The sequence below is a fragment of the Crocuta crocuta genome, unplaced genomic scaffold (genome assembly GCF_008692635.1).
Source record: "Crocuta crocuta isolate KB4526 unplaced genomic scaffold, BGI_CrCroc_1.0 scaffold566, whole genome shotgun sequence".
NCBI lineage: Eukaryota > Metazoa > Chordata > Mammalia > Carnivora > Hyaenidae > Crocuta > Crocuta crocuta.
In genome coordinates this window covers 228,460-252,324 of record NW_027533114.1, presented here as the reverse complement: position 1 = coordinate 252,324, position 23,865 = coordinate 228,460, and the positions used below count along the sequence as shown (strand labels likewise).

At 35.3% G+C, this 23,865-nt stretch overlaps 1 protein-coding gene across 1 annotated transcript in view; it reads right to left on the bottom strand.

Annotated features, from left to right (window-relative positions):
• ADGRL3 (adhesion G protein-coupled receptor L3) overlaps positions 1-23,865 on the bottom strand; it is a 517,257-nt gene that overhangs the window by 311,431 nt on the left and 181,961 nt on the right. The window lies entirely within an intron of this gene.

Sequence of the window (23,865 nt, the reverse complement as noted above, 5' to 3'; positions counted from 1 at the left end):
CAGGCTCTGAGCTACCTGTCAGCACAGAGCCTGATGCGGGGCCTGAACCCACAAACCGTGAGATCATGACCTGAGCTGAAGTCAGCCGCTTAACATACTGAGCCACCCAGGCGCTCAAAGAATGAATTTTTAAATTCCAAACTTGCATTAAATCCTTCAATAAACTTAGATCAAGTCTAAAACTTGTTCTTCAGCTCACAGTACTTATAGGATCTGAACCAATCCTACGTCCTCCTCTCTAAACTCTCCTGATTTTATTTTGTTTCTTGCTGCACTTAGTGCATAATACCACAAGACATAGAGTGGCCAGTTAATACATAATTAGTAAATATGATAAAGAAAATTAAATGTTAGAATTGATGAGAAAAAATATTTCTAAAAAAATCATACACTCTTTTGCAGTGTATCTGATATTCATCTTACTCCTTCCAGTTTTTTCCTCATTTTTAAATGCTCATTACATTATATCAGAATGTATTTTTGGGAAACTCAGTTTTTCTTCTTCATCCCGTTTTTCCATCTGTAAATCCAAAGGAATCTTTCTCCGCTTGTGCCTACATCTCCGGGATGTAACGTTGCAAACATTAACAAGGTCATATTGGAAGTGCTCAAGACTTCTTTGGATGAAAGATGTTACCAAGTAGAAAGTATTATTACCATTTCTGATAGCATTACATTCTGATTGGGAAAGTATAAATGGGAGTCCCTGGAGAAAGAAGCACACTAATGGTTTAAGTGAGATGCTGAAGCCTCAAGATAAACTAATTTAAGTCAAATCTCCAGAGTTAAAAAGAAAGTAATTTTAACTGGATTAAATAATGCCACCCATCGCATAAGAACACTCTGCCATTTACATAAGATATAATTTTAAAGTGGATTTTCTGGAAGTCTATGTAATATGCAATTATCTCAGTTTATAAGCAGGGGCTGGAATCAAAGATCGAAATATACTGTGACTGGATGAAGAATCACTTGCCAAAATGATTTTCTAACATCATCACACATTTCCCCTAAGAAAAACTCACATTCTACTAAAACTTATGTATATAATGTATTTAATGTATAATTAAGAACATTTTAAAAATAAGTATTTGAGAATGTCAAAAGAACTTGAATGAGTAGAACTTCTTTTCCACTCTACAAGACCAGTGACCAATTGTCACGTTGGGCCTCAGCTTTTTGCCCAATGCCTAGCATATAGCACTGGAGCTCAGACAATGTTTTTTTAAAATGAATCATAAAGTTCACAATCGTTAAGACTATATACCTACATATAACAAGTCCATTATGGTACTATCACATCAAAGGGAGAATCAGAAACCCAACAGACAAAACTAAGATGAGTAATATTCTCTTCTGTAAGTCCCAATTTTCAATTGTGGGAAGCACCTTGAACAGGATTTACTTATTCGAAACATCCCTCCATACCTAAGAGATAATGATACAGAACACAATGCTCTGCTATAGCCGAGTGATCTCTCCTGGACTGCATGTGGCAGAAATGTGTCTATGGTCAAGCAGTAAATGTAACAAGCTACTTTCAGAATAGTTAAGTGAGGTTCCATGTAATAGCATAGGGCCTCTGAAGAAGAACTGGAGCAAAAACTTTGTACCTGCTGTATGGGTTTCCAAAGAGGGCACTGGCTCAAGTTCAAAGACACAGCAAAGTCCCTTAAGCAGAACCAAAGTACGGTACGCTTATTACACCAGTTCTTAGAGAATTTAGAAAGGGACAGAAATCCAGGTGATGCAGTTTTCTTGAAAAGACCTCTGCTTCTTGTACAGGGTGCTTTGATGGTTCACTGAACTTTTTCATGCTCCCTCATGGACAAGAAATATATAGTTCCTGGGGCGCCTGGGTGGCTTAGTCGGTTAAGCGTCCGACTTTCGCTTAGGTCATGATCTCGAGGTTCGTGGGTTCGAGCCCCGTGTCGGGCTCTGTGCTGACTGCCAGCTCAGAGCCTGGAGCCAATTTCAGAGTCTGTGTCTCCCTCTCTCTCTGACCCTCCCCTGCTCACGCTGTCTCTCTCTCTCTCCCCTAGAAATAAATAAAACATTAAAAAAAATTAAAAAATAAATAAATTTAAAAAAAGTTAAAAAAGAGAAATATATAGTTCCTGACCACACAGCACTTGGGGGATATATCACTTATTATTCATACAGAAGGCATTTAATAAATATTTAGAGAAGGTATGTGAGAGAAATTTTTTCTATATTAGGTGGAATTAAAAAAATTTAGCATCTGTTACAAGTACAATTAAAATAGAAACTTGTTGGACAATAACTAAATAATTACATTAATAAGTTATCACTTAAATCCATGACAATAGTGGTTAAAAAGAAAGTAGATAATTAAAATCACAGTTGGCCTACTATTTTCTTATGGAAAGAAAATGACCATGAAGGTTAAGTATCACCTGCAGGTAATTGGTAAAACTCAGATTTTAGATAGCCGAAATCTTGTCCTAGAAAGCAAACTACTTCCTGGAATAGCATATTCCCTCTGACTTTGGGGATTCAAAGTCAGATGTTGATTCAGAAAGAAGTTTAATCAAGAAATTCAACCCTCAAAAATTTACCACCAAACATTTTGCTAAAGCAAATGTAGTTACTGACCAAACTTAATGACTATTTGATACACTACAAAGAAAATATCTTAAGGGCAAGAATCTCTTCCATCTTATTCATTGTTCCATAATGACTCCTTAGCATGATACACGTATTAATTGCATAAAAGATTCAACTGCTATGCAAATTTTGTAATTTTTTGAGTAAGCCAAAAACATACCCTTTAAGTAAATAAAATATTCACACCTCAAATGTGACCAAGTTTTTCTTTTCTTCTTTTTTTTTTGTTCTCTGTATTTAATTTTTTTAATGTTGTTTATTTATTTCTGAGAGAGAGAGAGACAGCATGAGCAGGAGAGGGTCAGAGAGAGGGGGAGACACAGAATCCAAAGCAGGCTCCAGGCTCTGAGCTAGCTGTCAGCACAGAGCCCGACGTGGGGCTCAAACCCATGATCCGTGAGGTCATGACCCAAGCTGAAGTTAAATGCTTAACTGACTGAGCCACCCAGGCGCCCCTGAGTTTTTCATAAATTAAATTTCTATTTGTCTCTTCTTTAGACATGTAGTCAGCATATTAAGAAAGCAACTGTAAATTTTTTGATAAGGCAGGGCAGAAAAATGAGATGATTATATGAGAGCTGCCTGGATTACAAATAAAATGTAGAAGACATGCTGTTTTGAGGTCATTTTCAGTTGCTTGCTTCAGAAATAATTTTGATAATTACATAATATATGCATATATACATATATGTATATATATATGAAGCCCAATACTTGAAGAAAGAATATACAGATTATCATCAACCAGTTAGAAAATAAATACCATTTGTAAGACCTGCAGATATATTTCACACTTTCAGCACTGGGAGACTATTAGAAATTATTAACCACCTTGACAAAGAATTTGGACTTCCTAATGCTCTCTTAAATAGACTCTCAGTATATCTGTTCCATATTACTGTACATAGTCTTTACCAAGTTTCACAAGATGGTATTTAATATCAAGCTGAAGAAAGCTGACACAACCACTCCTTTCTTGCCAAATATTGGAAAATTTAATTAAATAGACATTTGACTTCAAGAAGGCAATGTTGAAAACTAAATAAACTTTATCCTTTTAACCTTATTGACTGACCAAAGTAACATGAAAACATCAATACCTCATCCGCAATGAGAACTCATATTGGATGAACTTTGTCTCTGTCAGGGATGTGATTACTAATGGAGGTGGTAGAGTCAGACTTAAAATCAAATTACTCTGATGAGACAGCTTAATCTCAGACTTAACATAATCTTTATTCTACCACTTTGAAACTTCTTGGTGATTTAATAATACTGAATTTAAGTGTCTAACATCATAAGCTTTAGGCATGCCAGTGAGAATTCTAGCATGCTAAATCTTCAGTTTGTCTAAAACACATAAAAAAATAGAATAAATGTTGGTGGGACTAAAGTTACCCACTTGCTTTGAATCTTGAGAAGAGTGAATATGACAGTTAAAAGTTTAATCTGGCAATTTTATGTAGGAAACTTAAATAAACAGTGTTAATAGTGAGTGAAAGCATGATAATAAAATGGAGAAAATCAAAGGGACACCCTTTGTGTTATTGTTCTAATTATTGCTTTTCTTTTCACAAAAGCGGAGATCATTAAGCCCTACAAAGCTAAGAAGAAAACAACAACAAAACTGCCCTTAACGTTAAGTACTTCTGGTCATGGATTTTGGCATTTTCCCGAGTTTTAAATTACTTCCACACTGGGAAGCTTTACAGGAAAGGAAATTATACAATAGTTTAGGGACATGAAGGGATTGTTACAAAGTAATAATATTCAAAGTAAAACTTCAAACGTTTCCATGCCTGGTCAAGAACCACACTGGAGCCAGCCACTGCACATTTATTGAAGGAAGAGAATCATTGAATTCTTCAAAGTATAAAAATCCAACAAAGTACAATAAGTGTAATATGAGATGGAACTGGAGAGGGGTTCTTCAGAATTTAAAGACATACCGATACCATCAATGAGAGAGTTAGTGAGAAAGACTGAATGACCACTAGTCAGGTGGAATGTATATAAAACTCAAACAACCAGTACTGTGATTATATAGTTTTTCATATGGAGTTTGAGAAATAGAGGGGAGAGAAAGAAAGTACAGAGAAGAGGGAAAGAAAGAAATGCCAAGAAGAACAAAGAAAGAAAAATGAGAGAATGCAATCAGAGAGGTACTATGTAGAAGATGATATTTTCACATAAGTCGGAGGAAGAGTAAAGGAGGTAGCGATAAATGGTCACAACTACTGCAGAGATAAAGATGACTTCTGTGAAAAATGAAGTCTGACTCAAAAGAAAGTTTCAAATGATTTTTTGATACATTATAGTAAACACAAGGAGGAAAAAGACTGAAAGCAGATGGCTACTAAATGCTTAAAGTATATCATTAAGGTAAAAAATAAAAACAAAATGTCCAGCTTTGCTGACACTATGGAAATTAGTTCATATGTGTCACAGTCCCTCCTTTTTTTGAGTAGTTCAAAGTTACTCTGATTCTCCTGTGGTAGGAATTTTCATTAAGTGATCTGCACTACCTGTGACAGACGTTATGAGGCACTCCCACAGTTTACTTAATGAAAACTCTCCAAATCAAATGACTGTACAGGTACATAAAACACATGCCTCAAACATCAGCAAAGGCTAAACACTGTCAATAGTACTGGGTCAACCACTTTCCTGGAGAAGTAAAGGGCATGGTTTCAATCCCACTTAGCATTACTCTATAGCTTGAACCATTAACTCTGGTCAGCAGACAAGTTCTCTTGTGTCAAGCGGCAAGTGCCTCCCTACTGTTTGAAAAGTAAGATAAAGCAAATGATTCTAGTACATCAAGCAAGATAGCCTTACTAGTAAAGATTTTAACATCATTTATCTTATGATATAAAGAAGAAAAAACATAATAATTTCCACCAGCAGGAGAATGCCTAAATACACTGTCTACATCAAGCCATGAACTGTTTTAAAGCCCTTAAAAATAAATAAAATTATGCCAGCTGACCTAGGGGAACTTCATAAGACATCATATAGTGAGAAAAGCAAGATGTGTATAATATGATCCTATGTTTGTAAATATGTATGCAGACATTTATAAATCAATATGCATGTAAAAATCTCCAGAGGACATTTGAGTACATAGAGAATTGTTAAGAATATACACTAAGTGTGTGTATATATGTATACATAGAATCATACACACAGGTGTACATATAAATATTTATCCTATCCTCATAAAATCATGTGTGTGTATGTATGCATGAAGTGATGCCTAAAAGAATGGTTGTCACAAGATTAGTTGAATTTATGTCCAGTGGTAGAAACTCAAGTAAAAGTTACTTTCTTCTTCCTATGTGTTATTGTAGCATTTTTGTTATTTGCTTATTTTTAATTCAGGTAACCAGAAAAACAAAAAGATATTATATTGTAGGATAAAAAGGCAAGTGGCTTGGTTTCGATTTTATCTACCAGTCTGAAATCAGTCTGGACAGCCTGTTTCCTCCTAGATATTATATGAGCATTATGTGATCCCTGATGCTTGATAATCAGGTATACTTGATTACTGAGAAACAGAAGACATTTCTCCTAAGATGACATGCATATGGCTAACAGAAAATTAAAAGATGTTCATCATCACTTATCATCAGCGAAATGCAAACAAAAACCACAACGAGATATCACCTCACATTTGTCAGAAGAGCTAAAATCAACACAAGAAACAACAAGTGTTGATGATGATGTGGAGGAAAAGGAACACTTGTGAACTACTGGTGAGAATACAAACTGGTGCAGCCACTATGGGAAACAGTATGGAGGTTCCTCAAAAAGTTAAAAATAGAACTACCCTATGATCCAGCAATTGCACTACTGGATATTTACCCAATGAATACAAAAACACTAATTCAAAGGGATACATGCAGCCCTATGTTTATAGGAGGATAATTTTACTTTTTATTTTAGAGAGAGAAAGAGTGCACAAGCAAGGTAGAGGTGCAGAGGGAGAAAGAGAATCTCTCAAGCAGGCTCCATGCTCAGCACAAAGCCCAAGGAGGAGGCGGGGCTTTATCCCATGACCCTGGTATCATGACCTGAGCCAAAATCAAGAGTTGGACGCTCAACTGAGTCACCCATGTGCCCCCATAGCAGCATTAGTTTACAATAGCCAAGATATGGAAAGAGCCCAAGTGTCCATCTATTGATGAATGGATAAAGAAGTAATATCTATATATCTACATATGTATATAGATGCCTATATCAATATATAACAGAATATTATCCAGCCATTAAAAAGAATAAAAATTTGTCATTTGCAACAAAATGGATGGATCTAGAGAATACACTGCTGAGTAAGCCAATCAGAGAAAGACAAACACTGTATGATTTCACTCATATGTGGAATTTAGTAAACAAAAGAGCAAAGGGGAAAGAGAGAGAGAGAGAGAGAGAAAGAAACCAAGAAACAGACTTTTAATTATAGAGAACAAACTGATGGTTACCAGAGGGAAAGGAGAGGTGGGAGAATGAGTTAAATAGGTAATAGTGATCAAAGAGTGTACTTGTGAAGAGCACCACGTGTTGTATGGAATTTCTGTATCACTGTACTGTATACCTGAAACTAATACAACACTGTATGTTAAAAAAAATAGTTTCACATGTGTTCTGTACTGAATTGAACTTTTAACGATAAACATCTGTACATAATTAAAACAAACTTGTGGTGGGCTGAATAATATTCCCCTCAGCAGATGTCCACACCCTAATCCTCAGAACCTGTGAATGTTGTAACTTTCAAACAAAAACATGTTTTGTTTTGTTTTGTTTTCAAATGTGATTAATTTAAAGTTTTGAGATGGGCGGATCCTCCATCACCCAGGTGGGTCCGATATAATCAGAATGGTCCTTATGAAAGGGAGGAAAGAGCGTCAATGTCAAAGAGATGTGAGGACAGAAGTACAGGTCAGAGTGATGTGCTCTGAAAATGGAGGAGGTCACATGCCATCAAATGCCAGTCGTTTTTGGAAGATGGAAAAGACAGGCAACAGATTTTCCCTACACCCTGCAGAAGAAAAGCAGCCCGGTCAGCACCCTGATTGTAGACTTCTGACCTCTGTACCTGTGACCCTGTGTTGTTTTAGACCACCATGTTTGTGATACTTTAATGGAGTAGCACTGGAAGACTAGTGCAAAATCTCAACTATGAACAGCAACAGAATATTATCTATTCAATTATAATATTATTCAATTCAGGACAAGAGTTGCAGAAATAAGTGATAATGATCATTCCGCTCACCAACTGCAGTCTGTCACCCTATTTGTTCTAACACAAGGTTCCAAACAACGATTCTTACTTCTTGATGCAAATTCCTTTAAAGTCGAGCACAACTCTACCTTTTAGGCACCAGGATAGAGGTAAGTAAAATACTGTAAAAGAGAGCTGGTTAGCCTTGTCAGTTTTCTGACATGAAGATATTTTTACCTGCTTTCTTTAGCATAATGAGAAAAGCAAAAACACCTGAATCAGGAAAATTACCTGTGTTCAAATCTCTACTACTCCTTCCCATCTACCTATCAGGACAAGGACAAACTAAGCTACTTAATTTATATTCCCATGTTCCCTTAATTTTTTTTAATATTCATTTATTTTGAAAGAGTGAGAAAACATTAGCAGGGGAGGGGCAGAGAGAGAGAGAGAGAAAGAGAGAGAATACCAGGCTGACTCTACACTATCAATGCAGAGCCTGACATGGGGTTCAATCTCAGGAACTGTGAGATCATGACCTGAGCCAAAATCTCGAACTGGACGCTTAACTGGCTGAGGCATCAAGGTACAACCCTTATTTTTATTTTTTTAGATTATTTTAAAATGTTTATTTTTGAGAGAGAGCGAGCAAGAAAGAGAGAGTGAGCACATGCATGTCCGAGCAAGCAGGGTATGGGCAGAGAGAGAGGAAGAGAGAAGATCCAAAGTGGGCTCCACACTGACAGAGAGCCTGATGTATTCATGAACTGTGAGATCATGACCCAAGCCAAAGTGGGATGCTTAAGCAACTGACCCATCCACGCAACTTCCCCACCCCTTATTTTTAAATGGGAATTGTACCACCTAAATAAACAAATTGCTGTGAGAATAAAACGATATTTTACACAAAGTATTTAAAATTTTTTTAATGTTTTATTTATTTCAGAGAGAGAGAGAGAGAGAAAGAGAGAGCGTGAGCAGGGGAGGGTCAGAGAGAGAGGGAGACATAGAACTCAAAACAGGCTCCAAGCTAGCTGTCAGCACAGATCCTGATGCAGGGCTTGAACCCATGAACATGAGATCATGACCTGAGCCGAAGTCGGATGCTCAAATGACTGAGCCATCCAGGCGCCCCTACACGAAGTATTTAGATTAGTACTGACACTTGGTACTAGCTCAGTGAACAATATCTACTATCAGAAAAAAAAACAACTCTTATTTTTCTTTCAAAAATTTTCTTTCCTTTTTGATTATGACAAAGAGGAAGAAAATCAAGTAGATGAGTTATAGTCTGTTTTTATTAAACACCTCAATATATTCTTTTTCAATCAGTTGTTTCCTGGGCTGTCAGCCTCTAAGTCACTCCTGTTTCCACTCCAATCAGAGAATGAGCTGCTAAATGTTTAATGATTAATTTGCATCAGAGAGTTACCTAGCAACCACCACTAATATAAAATTAGATCAGAGTCTCTGTACAAGTCTATAATCTACTAAAAGGATTCAAAGATAGATGAATACTAGTCAATGTCAGAATTTTAACTCTTAAAAACACACCCAGAGAGAATATCTCAAAAGCTCAAATTGGGAGCATACAATATTTTTTTATATTCTGGTATTCAGAATTTTATGGTACAGAGTTTTCAACAATCAGCTAAATATCTATATGGTATGGAAGACATTAAAATAGCAATATCAAATGCCTATTAAGTGCTAATTGTGTGCTAGAAACTACAGTGAAGCCTTGGATTGTAAGCATAATGAATTCTGGAAACATGTTTGTAATCCAAAGCACTTGTATACCAAAGAAAATTTCAAGACCCACTGGCTCAGTTGCAATCACGTGACATCAGCATCATGTACTACTTGTAGTGCAAGACATTGCTCGTTTATCAGTTTAAAATTTATTAGAAATGTTTATTCATTTTGCAGAACAGTTGTAGACCAAGTTACTCACAATCCAAGGTTGTTTTATTATATTTTCATTCTATTGTGTATATCACTTAAATAAAAGTAAACTTGAACTGTTTGGACTGAAGAAATAAATCATACTTCAAAAGCATTAGATTCATTTGGAAATTTCTAGTAAATAAACTCTTCACCCTAATATCCAACACAATTAAAAAAAGTCCTGACCTTCCATTATGTAGGTTAAATAAAATGACAGCCATGGTCTTCCTATGTTGGTTCCTATCAATTCTGGATCTTCAACACTTAGAACCTATGATAAATGGGATTTTTAGAGAACAGTCCTACTGGTGTTCAAGATACTTCCTGGGGATAAAGATACGGTATTTCAACATTTTAGAAAATATCATCTGATTCTCACAAGGAGCAGCAGCTGGTATCCAATCAAGTAATATAACCCATCATAAACTCTTGAATTTTATATTAGAATCAGTACTCCTGACAAACTGAGGGGCAAATATTGATAAATGACTGAGGACTGCTGAGTTCTAAAGACACAGAATAGCATGTTTCTTGCTTTACACTTATCACTCATTCTTAAAAAGAGTAACACATGCCATCTGCTGTAGGGCTGTCATTCTTAATTTAGGAGATTTAAGCTTGGTATTTGAACCCATCCAATATGACCATTAGAGAGTTCATGATAAAGTAGGGATGAGGAATTCTGGGAGCTTTGCATTGTAAATATATTCAATAATATTCTTTTACTTGCTAGGCTTTTTTTTTTTTTAATTATGCTTGATTAGTTATCTCTTGGTAAGTAACAGATTAGAATAACACCAAAATACTGCCATAAAATGTTTCTAATAGACTTTGGTACACACAATTAGGCAGTTACCAGTTCTATTGGCACTTGGTCAATCAGAATGAATCCAGAAGAAAAAAATTGGATGCATTCTTGTAGGAATAAATGCATTTTGTTTCCAACAAAGTTGAATATGATCTTCCTCCTGAACCTTTCCTGTTATCTTGATGAACTTAACTCAGTGAATTCTCTAAAGGTCAGGAGAACAGGAAAGGGAGTAAGTCAAGGAAAATCACAGTAAAGGAAATCTTATGTTCTGGTTTTGGGGGACAGATTAATTATTTTATAATTCCAATAGTTGTGTGTGTGTGTGTGTGTGTGTGTGTTTGGGTGTTTTAACTGTAGATAGTTTTTTATGTCTATGACATTTCACTGTTACTGAGCACTGAACTTATTTCAAACTGTTCTAAAAACTGAGACAAGAAAAGATTTGTCACACAAATTTAAATTCCTATTTGAAGGCCTTCAAAAAGCAAATGCTTAGTGTGTAGTTATTTGGTGTATAGTGAACATAAAAGCAAATTGGGCAGCCAACCTTCTCTAAAAATGTTTATGGATTTTCTCAAGGCAATTTTGAAATAAATTTATGAGAAATGCCATGCAGCTTGAAATCTAGCTCCTTCCACAGAAAAGATTGCTCTTTTATAATAGGAAGAAAGTTGGGTTTTTTGATATCTCAGCATGCCATCATTAATTGTGTTAATTATGGGCTATATTGAAGGCAAACAAAGACCAAATAATCAAGCAGTCACATTAGGACCATTTTGAATTCTAAAAATTTTCTGGAAGAATTTGAATTAAAATGAGGAACTGGGTTAGAATGACAAATTTCATTTAAAGGTGATATATTTAGATCATTTATATTTTTGAAAGTAAGCCTTACTTACTCCTTCCATCTCTAGGCTATAGAAAGACTATTCTGAAAGAAAAAAAGAAAAACACTAGAGTAGCATGATGGAAAGAGAACTTGATTGACAATCAAGAGTCAGTAAGTTCTAACTAAATAAACATTGATTATTTTACTTATTCTGAGTCTCAGTTTCTTCACCCACAAATAAAGGTGGGTTAAGACTGCTTTAAAATTGAATTCCATTATTATTACCTATGAGACAGCATGTGAAGACTTGTGTAATAGAGGCTCAACCAATATTTGTTGAATGAAAAAAATGAATGTAGTCAGGGTCTATATGGACACATTCGAGTACACTGATGCCTTCTTACATCTTGCTGTCTATGAGAAGAAATAGGGCTGGAGGTAAATTAATTGGTAGTAAAAGCTAACACCAATAATAAAAGTATGAAAATAAAAGATGCAATGCCTATAATCCATGGCAAGCTTGGTGTGATTCATGCAATTGCCAGTACCAGCAATCGAGTCCAAAGGGGTGCAGAGCCTGAAATTTAGGTGATAAAAGAACTCAAAGAAACTCAATGGGCTGAGTGTGGATTCAGAAAAGTTGCTTGATGTGTCTTAGTTATCACTTTAGGATAAAAAAAAAAAACATAAGTGAGAACTGGTTTAAAAGTTAAATCATATGTTAGATGCTCTTGTAACTAGCTCTGAAAAGGACTCAAAATCCAGAGGTGATCTGAAATGAAAAATGGAGAATTAAGACAGATGTCTTATAAAATTATACCAGTAGTCAAGACAACTAGAGAAAGCTGTAACTCTACAATGCCTGGGGCTCCCCAAATCCTGGGATAAGTTAACAGCATTAAATAATTCCAAGCCCCAGTGCATAATGGTACTGATTGTCAGAAGACTTTGAAAATGGATGAGATGCAATAGGTGTATTAAGCTGAACAGCTATCATATACTGGGCATTTCTGATGTGGCTATCACTGTACAAAGCTTTTAACATATATTTCATTTTAATTTTCGCAGAAACTCTGTAAGTTGATTTTCATCCTTATTTTCTCCGTGAAAGGTTTCATTCATAGAGTAGTAAAACAACTTCATTAGAACATAGCTAGTAGTTGGCAAAGTCAGAATGTAAATTCTAAGGCTCTCACTCTTAACCTCTATGTTATATTCTCCAATGCTTGAGAGAACCTGGTAATGCAAAGACAGGGAAAATGTGGTAGGAACTGATAAAGAGCAGCGAATGTGTCTTTGCCTCAGAGATGCACTTAGAAACAGCCACTTCTTTTTCCTTCGTATCACTTACTATTCTATTCTACACTGATTTCTGTCCTAATTGAAGTTGAAAAGCAATAAGCATAGAAAGAAGATAAGATACTTATAATACATATTAATAAAAAACAAATGGTATTGAGTTTCCTTACCAGTCTTTGATTCTATGTTGATGTGATTACTTGAAGGATGACAGAATGATGAGGAAATTATGGATTCTTGGAAGTTAGGAACCACCTCATATTTATATTATTGGGGGCATTTGAACACTGTGCAGTATTATGAAGATAACTAGGTTTTCACGAAATGTTGGTAAAACTAAATTATATTAATACATACAAAACAAACTTGGAAGTCCATATATATAGATTTAATTGAAGTATGATAAGTCAGTTATTGTGAAAAATCCCTTTTTAAAGATATAAGAAAATTTACATGGAAACTCACAACATGTATTCATCCTATTTATGTAGCTCATATATTCACAATCAACTTCTTATTTACTCAATTCATTTTTTTGCTGCTCACATAAATAGTAAATATGTGTAATATAATAAAACTAATTATACTAAATACTAACTTGACTTGGGATACCCTAGGGTTTGATACATTTATAAAAAGAATTAACAAGATTTCTGTCTATTATGACATGCTGTATATCCTACATCTAGCCAGTCTATTTCAGAAAGTTTAAATGGTTTTGTTTTAAAAATGTCATGAGAGGGGCACTGGGTGGCTCAATCAGTTAAGCGTCCAACTTCAGCTCAGTTCATGATCTCACGATTTGTGAGTTTGATCCCCACATTGGACTCTGTGCTGTCAGTGCAGAGCCTGTTTCAGATCCTTTGTCTCTCTCTTTCTCTCTCTCTCAAAAATAAATATTAAAAAAAATAAAAATATTATGAGAAATATATGATAATCTTTACTTAGAAAGAAAAACTATGTTTTTGTCAGTCCAAATCCTAAGTAAATAATGTTTTTTTAAAAACTATATTAATAATTTTAGGGAAAAGATAATATTATAATAAGTTTTATTGGTATCATACTGCTGTTGTAACTACCATAAATGTAGTAGTTTCAAACACTTAAGTCAGAAGTCTGGTAAGGATCTGAAGGGCTACAATTAAGAGAGTAGTAGAGGGGAGCCTGGATGGCTCAGTCTGTTAAAGCATCTGACTTGGTTTCTACTCAGGGCATGATCTCACACTTCATGAGTTTGAGCCCCACATCAGGCTCTGTGCTGACAAGGTGGAGCCTGCTTCAGATTCTCTCTCCCTCTCTCGGCCCCTCCCCACCTCATGCTCTCCCTCTCTCTCTCAAAGTCAATAAACTTAAAAAAAAAAAAAAAAAAGAGTGTAGCAGAGTTATGTTCATCCTGGGCTCTGGGGGAAAATTATTACCTTGTTCTCTCCAGCATTCCTTGACTAGCGAGCCCTTTATCTTCATGTGCTTCACTCTGCTTCTGTTGTCATATATCCTATTTCTAACATTGCCTCCTTCTTATAAGGGCATTTGTGATTACAGTCAATCTACTTGAGATAATCCAATATAATCTCCCTAACTGAAGAGCTTTAATCTAATCATATCTACAATGTCTATTTTGTCATTTATGGTAAATATTTACTGGTTCTGGAGGATGAGGATATGGATTTGGGGGGGCGGGTATCATTACTGAGTCTGCCGTATAAGAATTTAATTGTTAAAAAGTCTTTGGGCTTGGGGTTCCTGGGTGGCTTAGTCGGTTAAGCGTCCGACTTTCGCTTACGTCATGATCTCGCGGTTCGTGGGTTCGAGCTCCGCGTTGGGCTCTGTGCTGACTGCCAGCTCAGAGCCTGGAGCCTATTTCAGAGTCTGTATCTCCCTCTCTCTCTGACCCTCCCCTGCTCACACTGTCTCTCTCTCTCTCTCTCTCTCTCCTAGAAATAAAATATATATTAAAAGTCTTTGGGCTTGTAGAAGGGTTTTTAAAAAAAATAAGCAATTAAAAATTTTACAGCCTTCATAGGAACTGTGTTATCCTACCATTTGAGAAGTTCCTCAAAAATAAAATATATTAAAATTTACATATATTTTCCCTTTATCACTTTATTATTATTATTATTTTAATTTAAGTGTGCTCCAGGCCCAGCATGAAGCCCAGTGTGAGGTTTGAACTCATGACCCTGAGATCAAGACCTGCTGAGATCAAGAGTCAGACACTTAACAGACTGACTTACCCAGGTACCCTAACATTTTAGCATTTTCATGAGATATTTTGTTGAAATGTTAATTTTTTAATGGAGTACTTTTAAGCCAATTGATTCAATTTTTCTAGTTTCATAAAATTAGTGATTAAAATACAAAAAAAAATAACTAGACTGTTTTATAGTATTTTGATTTTAATGCATTTAGAAAAATTTATCTGGACAATTAACTCCACAGGTAAAATACATCATGATGTTTGCTACAAGACCTTTTTAGCAATAAACACGTTGGAAAATAGCTTTACCTTCACGTTTTCACTAGTTTTCTTACCATATGCAGTATTTTTTAAAAACAAAATGTTATATTCCATGTCTTTTTTAATCCTACATGTTTATGCAATTCAATTAATGCACCTTATAAAAATTGCTTTGAATTAAGTTTAGGTGAACAAGCTCTATAATTTTACTATTTCAAATAAAGCAAATGAACATAGTTAAGCTAACCTCTCAAAGTTTATTCATGTCTATATAACAATGTACTTCCTAAGCCAAATCTTTTCCTAACTCTGGCATTCCAATTAATTCTTTTTTTAAAAAATTTTTAATGTTTTATTTATTTTTGAGAGAGAGATAGAGACAGCATGAGCAGGGGAGGGTCAGAGAGAGAGGGAGACATAGAATCTGAAGAGCAGCTGGCTCCAGGCGCTGAGCTAGCTGTCAGCACATAGCCCGACGCGAGGCTCAAACCCATGAACCATGAGATCATGACCTGAGCTGAAGTCAGATGCTTAACCAGCTGAGCCACCCAGGTACCCCCCAATTAATTCTTTAATACTCTCAACTTATCTTGTTCGCTTACAATTAGCATCTAAGCATACATTTACGTATTATTAATCTACTCTACCTATATACAAAGCTTACCTCGGTATTGATGCCATCTGACATTTGGTTTATTTGATGAAAGTTTACCTTTATGTTCCTGTAGAATCATGCAATATTTTTAATAATATGTATTTTAAACAGAATTCCAGTTTATTCAATTTCATTCTGCAAACATATTTTGATTCTTAATAAATCCTAGAATCTTCAAAGAAATTTCTGTTTCACTAGCAATGGTGTTTAACAGTACTAATTGCAGGCTTGTATCTCTCCAAGTCACTTTCCCCATCTTGACTGCAATCACACTTACTTTCTATCAGGTATGAGAGCTGCCTGACCTCTTCCCCACCTTGTGGTCTTTGCTGCTGCTGTGGTCTCTGCTTTGGAAGTTCTTTCCCAGGCTCTTGGTCTGACTGTCTTATCCCCATTCTTCAGGTCTTTCAGAAAAGTCTGTGACCACACCTTACATAAGCCGGGCCTTTCACTGCTCTCTATCATACAATCATGTTTATTTTCTTCTTGCATGTTATTGCAATCTTTAATGATTGTATGTATTGGTTCATGTGTTAATTATTTGCCTTATTCCCTAAGCCTGCCAGCTTCACAGGGCTGGAATCTATTTTTCCCCAGCCCCTAACAGAGGGATGGATCCATATTAGGCAACAAAAAACTTTTGTTGGTAGAATTATTGTTTGTATAAGAACTTAGTATTTTTTGAAAATTAAGAAATACAGTAATAATTTAGAGTGTTTTTACATGTATTAGCATTGATTATATCCAAACTCTAGAACAAGAGTTGAAAAATTTTAGTATCTTCAGAAGCCAGGAGACATTTTAGATGATTATAGTGAACCAGGTAAAATACAATAAATGCTGGAAATTATAGCAAATAGAGAAGAACAGACTTAATTTGTGTGTTTTTTAAAGTTTATTTACTTTTGAGAGAGAGAGAGAGCATGGGCAGGGGAGGGGCAGAGAGAAAGGGAGACACAGAATCTGAAGCAGGCTCCAGGAGCTGAGCTGTCAGCACAGCGCCTGACGTGGAGCTCAAACTCATGGACCATGACATCATGACCTGAGCCAAAGTTGGACACTTAACAGACAGAGCCACCTAGCTGCTCCATAACAGACTTTATTTAAAAGGGAGCAGCCCCCACTCAGTCTATCATTGCCCAAGGAAATGCAGGCCCAGTGTTGCTCCAGACTTTGTTAAATCTGTCTTTCAAGTTTTAGAGAGGCTTATGGAATTCCTCTGCAGGCTGAATCTGGCCCAGAGCCACTACAGGGCAGGTTTGCCCTCAAGCCTTCCTAATCACATTTAGGGTCTTTTCCAGCCCCACTGTCTTTCCATGAAAACACCACCTTGATAGTAGATGTCATGCTGTCTTGATGTCCCAACCTAGATCACTACAGGAATTGCATTAGACAAAACATTTTTGAAACTAATTCATCTGAACATAATAGAGTCCTTAAGAATCTCCCCACCACTTCTTGTTTTGTGGGTCACTGGATCATATTTTTCTGGACCCGTTACCTGATTCTGGAACTATGACTTTGTATCCACCCAGCCCCCCCCCCAAATATTTTTAACTTAAATCAGTCAAAATTGTTTTTTGCAGATTTGCAAGCATGTCTTATTAATATATCAGTTAACTGCCTTCAGAAATCATTTTACTGCATTTTCTGTGCTCCACACTGCAATAGGTATTAAGGCCCCAGAGGAATCAGCATACAGGGGAGGTCATGATTTCTACATGCCAATTGACAGGTTCATCTCCTGTCACTCTAATGTTCTGTATTTTATGAAAACACCAAACATTTTTGGTTTCACATTCGCCATACAGTTTCTTATCTTACATTGTCCCATCTGTTAAAAATGATTATCCTTCTCACTGGAGTCTATTCATTCTTTAAGACTCAGCTCAAGGGTCATCTCCTCTTGAAAACCTTCCCAGAAGATACCCATCCCCATCCCTATACTAGCAACCAGGAAGAGTGTGCATTCTCTGTACACTGCTCATGTGAAATGCTCCATGACTTTGCTGAACTAATGACATCATAACTCTGGGGAACTTGAGTCCCACTGGACTAAATTCTTTGAGTGCAGAATCTTTTTTTCATAGATTTCTATGCTAGTATGTACCAGTGCCTAGTATACAATAGATGTTGAGTGATGACAGATAAGAGGGAGGTCTTCAAAGCAAATGGCATCATTTAGTGGAGAATAATTTCCATAAACATATGAGCAGCTAGACAGAGGTACGAGAGAGTTTAGGATTAGGATCTCCAAGAAAGTATTATCTATCTGTGTGTCTTGTTTCCCAGTGAGGGCAGTTTTTATAGATATATAATACTTCAGGCATATAAGAGAGTTTAAATTAACTATTAGCAAATAATTTATGGATTATCTGTTGGATACAATATATTGTGAAATAAAGAAAAACTATTTGAAAGAGAAAGAAATAAATTGTGGTGGGGGAGCAAAAGGAGAAAAAAAAGGAAGAATTTCATTGTTTCTGTTATAAATACCATTCTAAAAAAGAGAATTTAGATAACTGACTCTGCTCTTACAGATGGAATAATATTTAATATTTAAGGGACAATGCTTGCTATGTTACATGAAGACATAGAGAAAACTAACATGAAAAACAGATTGGTGGCTGGTAGCATTCTTGAGGAATATGACCACCAATTTGGAAGGACTAATACTCATGCAATCTATATTTTTACCATAGATCTTCCCTTTGAACTAATAAGGTATGTTTTGTAGACAAGAGTTTCTTGAATTTGTCATTCTAGCAATAAATAGAATACTTTCAGAGGAGCCATTTTGACTACATTTTCTTCTTTCTTAAATCACTTAATACATATTTCTTGAATGTCTCCTATAGGTCAGAAACGCAAAAAGGTACTGAGGCATCGGGAATCAAATTATATCTTGACATTTCTGTGATAAAGTAAAAATTAAGGATATGGGTTAATTTTAGCACAAGATTTTAAAAAATGTTTTTAAAGTTTATTTATTTTTGATAGAGGGAGAGAGAACACGTGAGGGAGGGGGGGACAGAGAGAGGGAGAAGGAGAGAATTCTAATTAGGCTCTGCTCTTTTCAGTATCAGAGCCCAATGTGGGGCTCAAACCCACGAACTGTGATATCATGACCTGAGCTGAAATCAAGAGTCAGAGACTTAACTGACTGAGCTATCTAGGTCCCCCTCAGCACATAATTTTTAAAATCTGTAAGTATTTTTATATACTAAGAACCAAAGGATGCATATATTAAAAATGCACTCACTTGACCATTAGTTGCAAAAATATATTTTGTTATATATCATTAAAGAATTGGTGTTTCAAATGCTGAAGCAAGTGCAATACTTTTTTCTTATAGTAAAAAAGATAAAACAGATTATGAAATTATTTGTAAATATTAATTTTCCAATAAGATTCATTTTGCATGTCTTTCCACAGACAATCACAAATAACTCTTCAGATAGCTAATCTGTATAGTGAGAGAGCCGGTAAGTGCTATAACATAAGACTGGTTTAATCAAACACTCATTTCTAGTAGCTCTCCAAATTGTATGCTTCCTCCTAAGAAAATCCACCATGAGAGAAGATTGCTAGAATAAGTAATATGTGCTTTGTATTTCTAAAAGGAAGAGACAAAGAACTGAAGAGAAAAGCTGGCTTGTGAGAGACGACAAGCACTTTTTGAGTGTAATGTGCGTGAAATTGTACACCTTGGAAGAAAGACAAATTGTCAGCAGGATACAAAGTAAAGATTCTTTGTTCAGAAAAATACTCTACGTAGGTGGTTAGTTGTTTTATTGTTTTCTCCCTAACACAAATCTTCCCTGTAAACCCGCTAAATGAGGGAAAGTCTATGGAAGATGTCAGAATTTCAATCCTCAGTCAGGCCAGAAGGGATGGAAGTGAGGCAAGAAGGGAAGTGGAGAGCAAATGAGTGGCATTGGTAAACGCTGAGGTTTAACCTCTGGAGTATCTGGGTCATCTCCTGGGAGGAAAAAAAAATCCCTAAGGAGGAAAATCAAACCTCAAAAGAAAATGCAAAGGCTGTAAAAGTCACACTGGAACTAAGGTGTGACAGGAACAGAGAAAAGTATTGATTTCATCTGTCCCAAATTTGGTCACAAACAGGGTATCTGTGAACCCAAACAAGAAAATACAGACAGGAGTGAGAAGCTGAGATTTAGAAATTAAATATAACTTTAGTGATTTGGAAATGTTTACAAGACACTCTAAGAAAGTGGTCTCACAAAATTGCTTATAATCCCTATTTTTTTCTCATTTTCTTTCCCATCACCACCTCAAATAAAAAAGAAAAAGGAGAAAAAGTCACATCATTTGATTCAGGTTAAGGTTCTTCTAGAACTATCATTGTTTAACTAGGCACCTATTTAGTGACTCCTAAAACTTTGTAAAAATTATTACAAGCTAAATATATATATATATATAAATATATATATATTTCAAGCTGATCTTAGATATTTTAACTCCCCCTACTTTTCTTGTGTGATACAAAGGATTTTGCTAAATTTTTATCTATATTACCTGTAATATGATTATATATCATTAATATTTATATGCTTTCCCACATATTTTTCTATATTTCTTTCTATATTTCATTTTTTCTTTATTTTTCCATGAGAAAGTATGTCATTAAAAATCAATATTACCATGGGAACACACACAGGATATATATAAAAACGAAAATACCAATAATAATATTCTTCCATGTGTTAATATTAAGAAAACTTTCATAAATACCAAATGCATCACTTCTATATACTGAAATTTGTTCTCTTAAAAATGAAAACGGATATTACTGAATTATATGACAAATAGAACCTACCATAATTTGTTTACTCAGTTGTTCAAGTAGAAAATTTTAAAATACTAATAATGAATCCTACATCTGAAGTTTACCTTGTAATCATACACTAGGGACATTTCAATAAGCATATTAAGTACAAAGATTTCTCTTATAATACAAGTGATTAAATAACTTCTTAAGGTACTACTTCGATAAGAGCCTCATTAGAAATTGTGGGTGGCATTTTAATAGCACAGACTAGTTTTTGCCATTATGCTTTGCTAGGTGTTTGGGGAAATGGAAGTTTGCAGTGATTCAGCGGCTTGAAGAAAGACATAAAGTCTCTTGAAAGTAAGTAGCAAAAAAACTAACAAAAAGGGTCTAGGCTCTTGAAGCATTTGCTTTCACTGTGTGCCACTGCTGTACTGACAAAAATTATAATGGTTAAAAATACTGAACAAGATTAAATAACTCATGAAACTATAAATGGGGAAATCTCTGGGAAGAACCAAAGCTGAGTCCTTAAGAACAGGTACTAGAAACAGGCTCAATTCCTGCCTCTGCCATTATCCAGCTACACTTTATTTTACATGAAACATTAGCTTATCCCGCTGAGCTTCAGTTTCTTCTTCAGAATAGCAATACTCATACCTAACAGGGAGGAGGGTATTGTGAGAACTTAATGAAATAATGCATGTAAACATTTAACCCATGTGGTAAATGAGAGTACCAAAAAGGTGCCAAAGATTGTACGTATTTTAAGTTAGTGATTTCTTTTTTTTTACAGCATTGAAAAAGTCTGTTTAATTGTATGTTAGAGATAAGAAAAAAGAGTTTAGTGTTGATCTAAATCACAACCTACTATAGATCAGGGAGTATCTACAAGGTGAGATCCAGAAAATTTTAATAGCTTCTCAGTTTAAGGCCTAATGCTTTTTTTTTCTTTTTAGGAGGTTTAACTTCTCTTTATTTTTTAATTTTTTTAATAGTTTATTGTCAAGTTGGTTTCCATATAACACCCAGTGCTCATCCCCACAAGTGCCCTCCTCCATGCCCATCACCCCCCTACCCTTCCCTCACCCGCAACAGTCCTCAGTTTGTTCTCGGCATTCAAGAGTCTCTCATGGTTTGCCTCTCTCCCTTTCCCCCACCATTTCCTCCCTTCTTCTCCCCCTTGGTCCTCCGTCAAGTTCCTCCTAATCCTCCTATACGTGCAAACATATGATATTTGTCCTTCTCTGCCTGACTTATTTCGCTCAGCATAACACCCTCAAGGTCCATCCATGTTGCTACACATGGCCACATTTCATTCTTTCTCATTGCCATGTAGCATTCCATGGTATAGATAAACCACATCATCTTGATCCATTCGTCCGTTGATGGACACTTAGGCTCTTTCCATGATTTGGCTATTGTTGAGAGTGCTGCTATGAACATTGGGGTCCATGTGCCCCTAGGCAGCAGCACTAAGGACTAATGCTTTTTGTTAAGTAACCAGACCATATTATGAACCCACGCTCCCTGATCTCTGGTTGTTTTTCTACTAAATAAACCTACCTTTCAAATAAGTCAGTGTACTTTATTTCATGGTGTGTACTTTCTTTTGCATTTTTCCTTTAAAATCATTTTAAAGTTACTAAATGAATTCCCATTTATGCATTACACTTTTAACTGAAGATAATTTAAACAAACACAATCATGCTACACCGTATAAATCAAACCGGTATATAAACTGGCAAGCGGCTGCACCTAAGTTTATAATTCTTATTTAATGAAACAAGCAGAAAAGTATCTTAATATAATATACATACTTATTACACAATCAGTAAATTTTTAGGATTATCAGACCTGTATAGAAAGGATATTCAGAAATCAAGTTGTTTATCTCTGAAAATTTATGAGAGAAAGGAAATGTGTGGTAAACCACACTCTTTTTATGCAAAAGCCTATGAACAAATTCTTATTTATATTGAAATGATTTCAGTAATGATTTTTCTTCAAAATAAGTTTGGCAGAGGATTCTGGAGGAACTATCCTCAAAGAAATTCTGCAGAAATACAGAAAATTGAAGAGACAGCTGTGAAATTCTTTAATATTTAAAATTGTGAAAAAATCTAGCTTGACATTTTCTACTTCACCTTTCATGTTTCCAAATATGACTGAAAGTTTCCTCAAACTGTCTTTAAAAATGAAGTATTCCTTATGGTATATTTCTATAAAATGCCTCTGGAAACAGCTATCCTATATAATTCACAAAGATCTTGTTATATAATCCAAATATAATTATCAATGTTCCAAAAAGGACTACAAATGTTATTTCTTTAAAATTTCTCTAATGAACAATAACTGGTCAGGAAGAGCTTTATATTTTCATGGAAGGGTCCCTAGAGATAACAATATATACAAAGTATAACTTCAATTGAGATTTGAGCAAAACCTATGCACTCAACGCTGTTTTCATAACAAGGAAAATTAGCTTATAAAATGTACCTAGATAAACTTTCTCTAATCAATCACACTAAAAATAAAGCAAAAATGAAATTTTCTCTTGATTGCTTTCATTACTATTTTAAAACTCCAATTCATTTCTTGCTGGCCAAATTGCTCTCTATTATTGGATTATGCACACTTACAGATTAGGAGTAATGTGTTGCTTCTTAAATGAGCAGAAATGAGGCAAGCTTACAACTATCTCTTAGCACAACAAACTTGCCAATCCCCAGATACTTTCCTTCTGAGATGTCAGAGGAAGTTGGAACCCGGAATTTACTTGTGGTCCCAGGTGTTTTCAACTTTGGGGATGAACTGCATATCTAATATGAGAATGTAGGATTTCCTGAGTGATCTTCACTAAGGAATCCCATAAATAATTAATGGCCAGATCAAAAATATTTTTATGAAATGGTGATTCTTCCTTTGAGTAGAAAAGTCAGAAAAAATGCCCAGTTTTGATTGTTTGATCCTTCATTACTCCTGAAGGAAAAAATTCTGTTGTTGGCACATAGCATATCTGACCTCAAAGTTGCAAAGACAAACTTCTTGATGCTGCAAAAGATAAATTCTGAAGAGTACTTTAGCTCACATAATTTTTGTGTTTTCTTTTCAGGTTATTCATTCTGGATGAATATATTTCTAATCCTCAAAATGTTGACAGCACTTGTAGATTAGATATAACTGCTTCTATCCAGTTCAAAATGGATCAATTTGAATTCC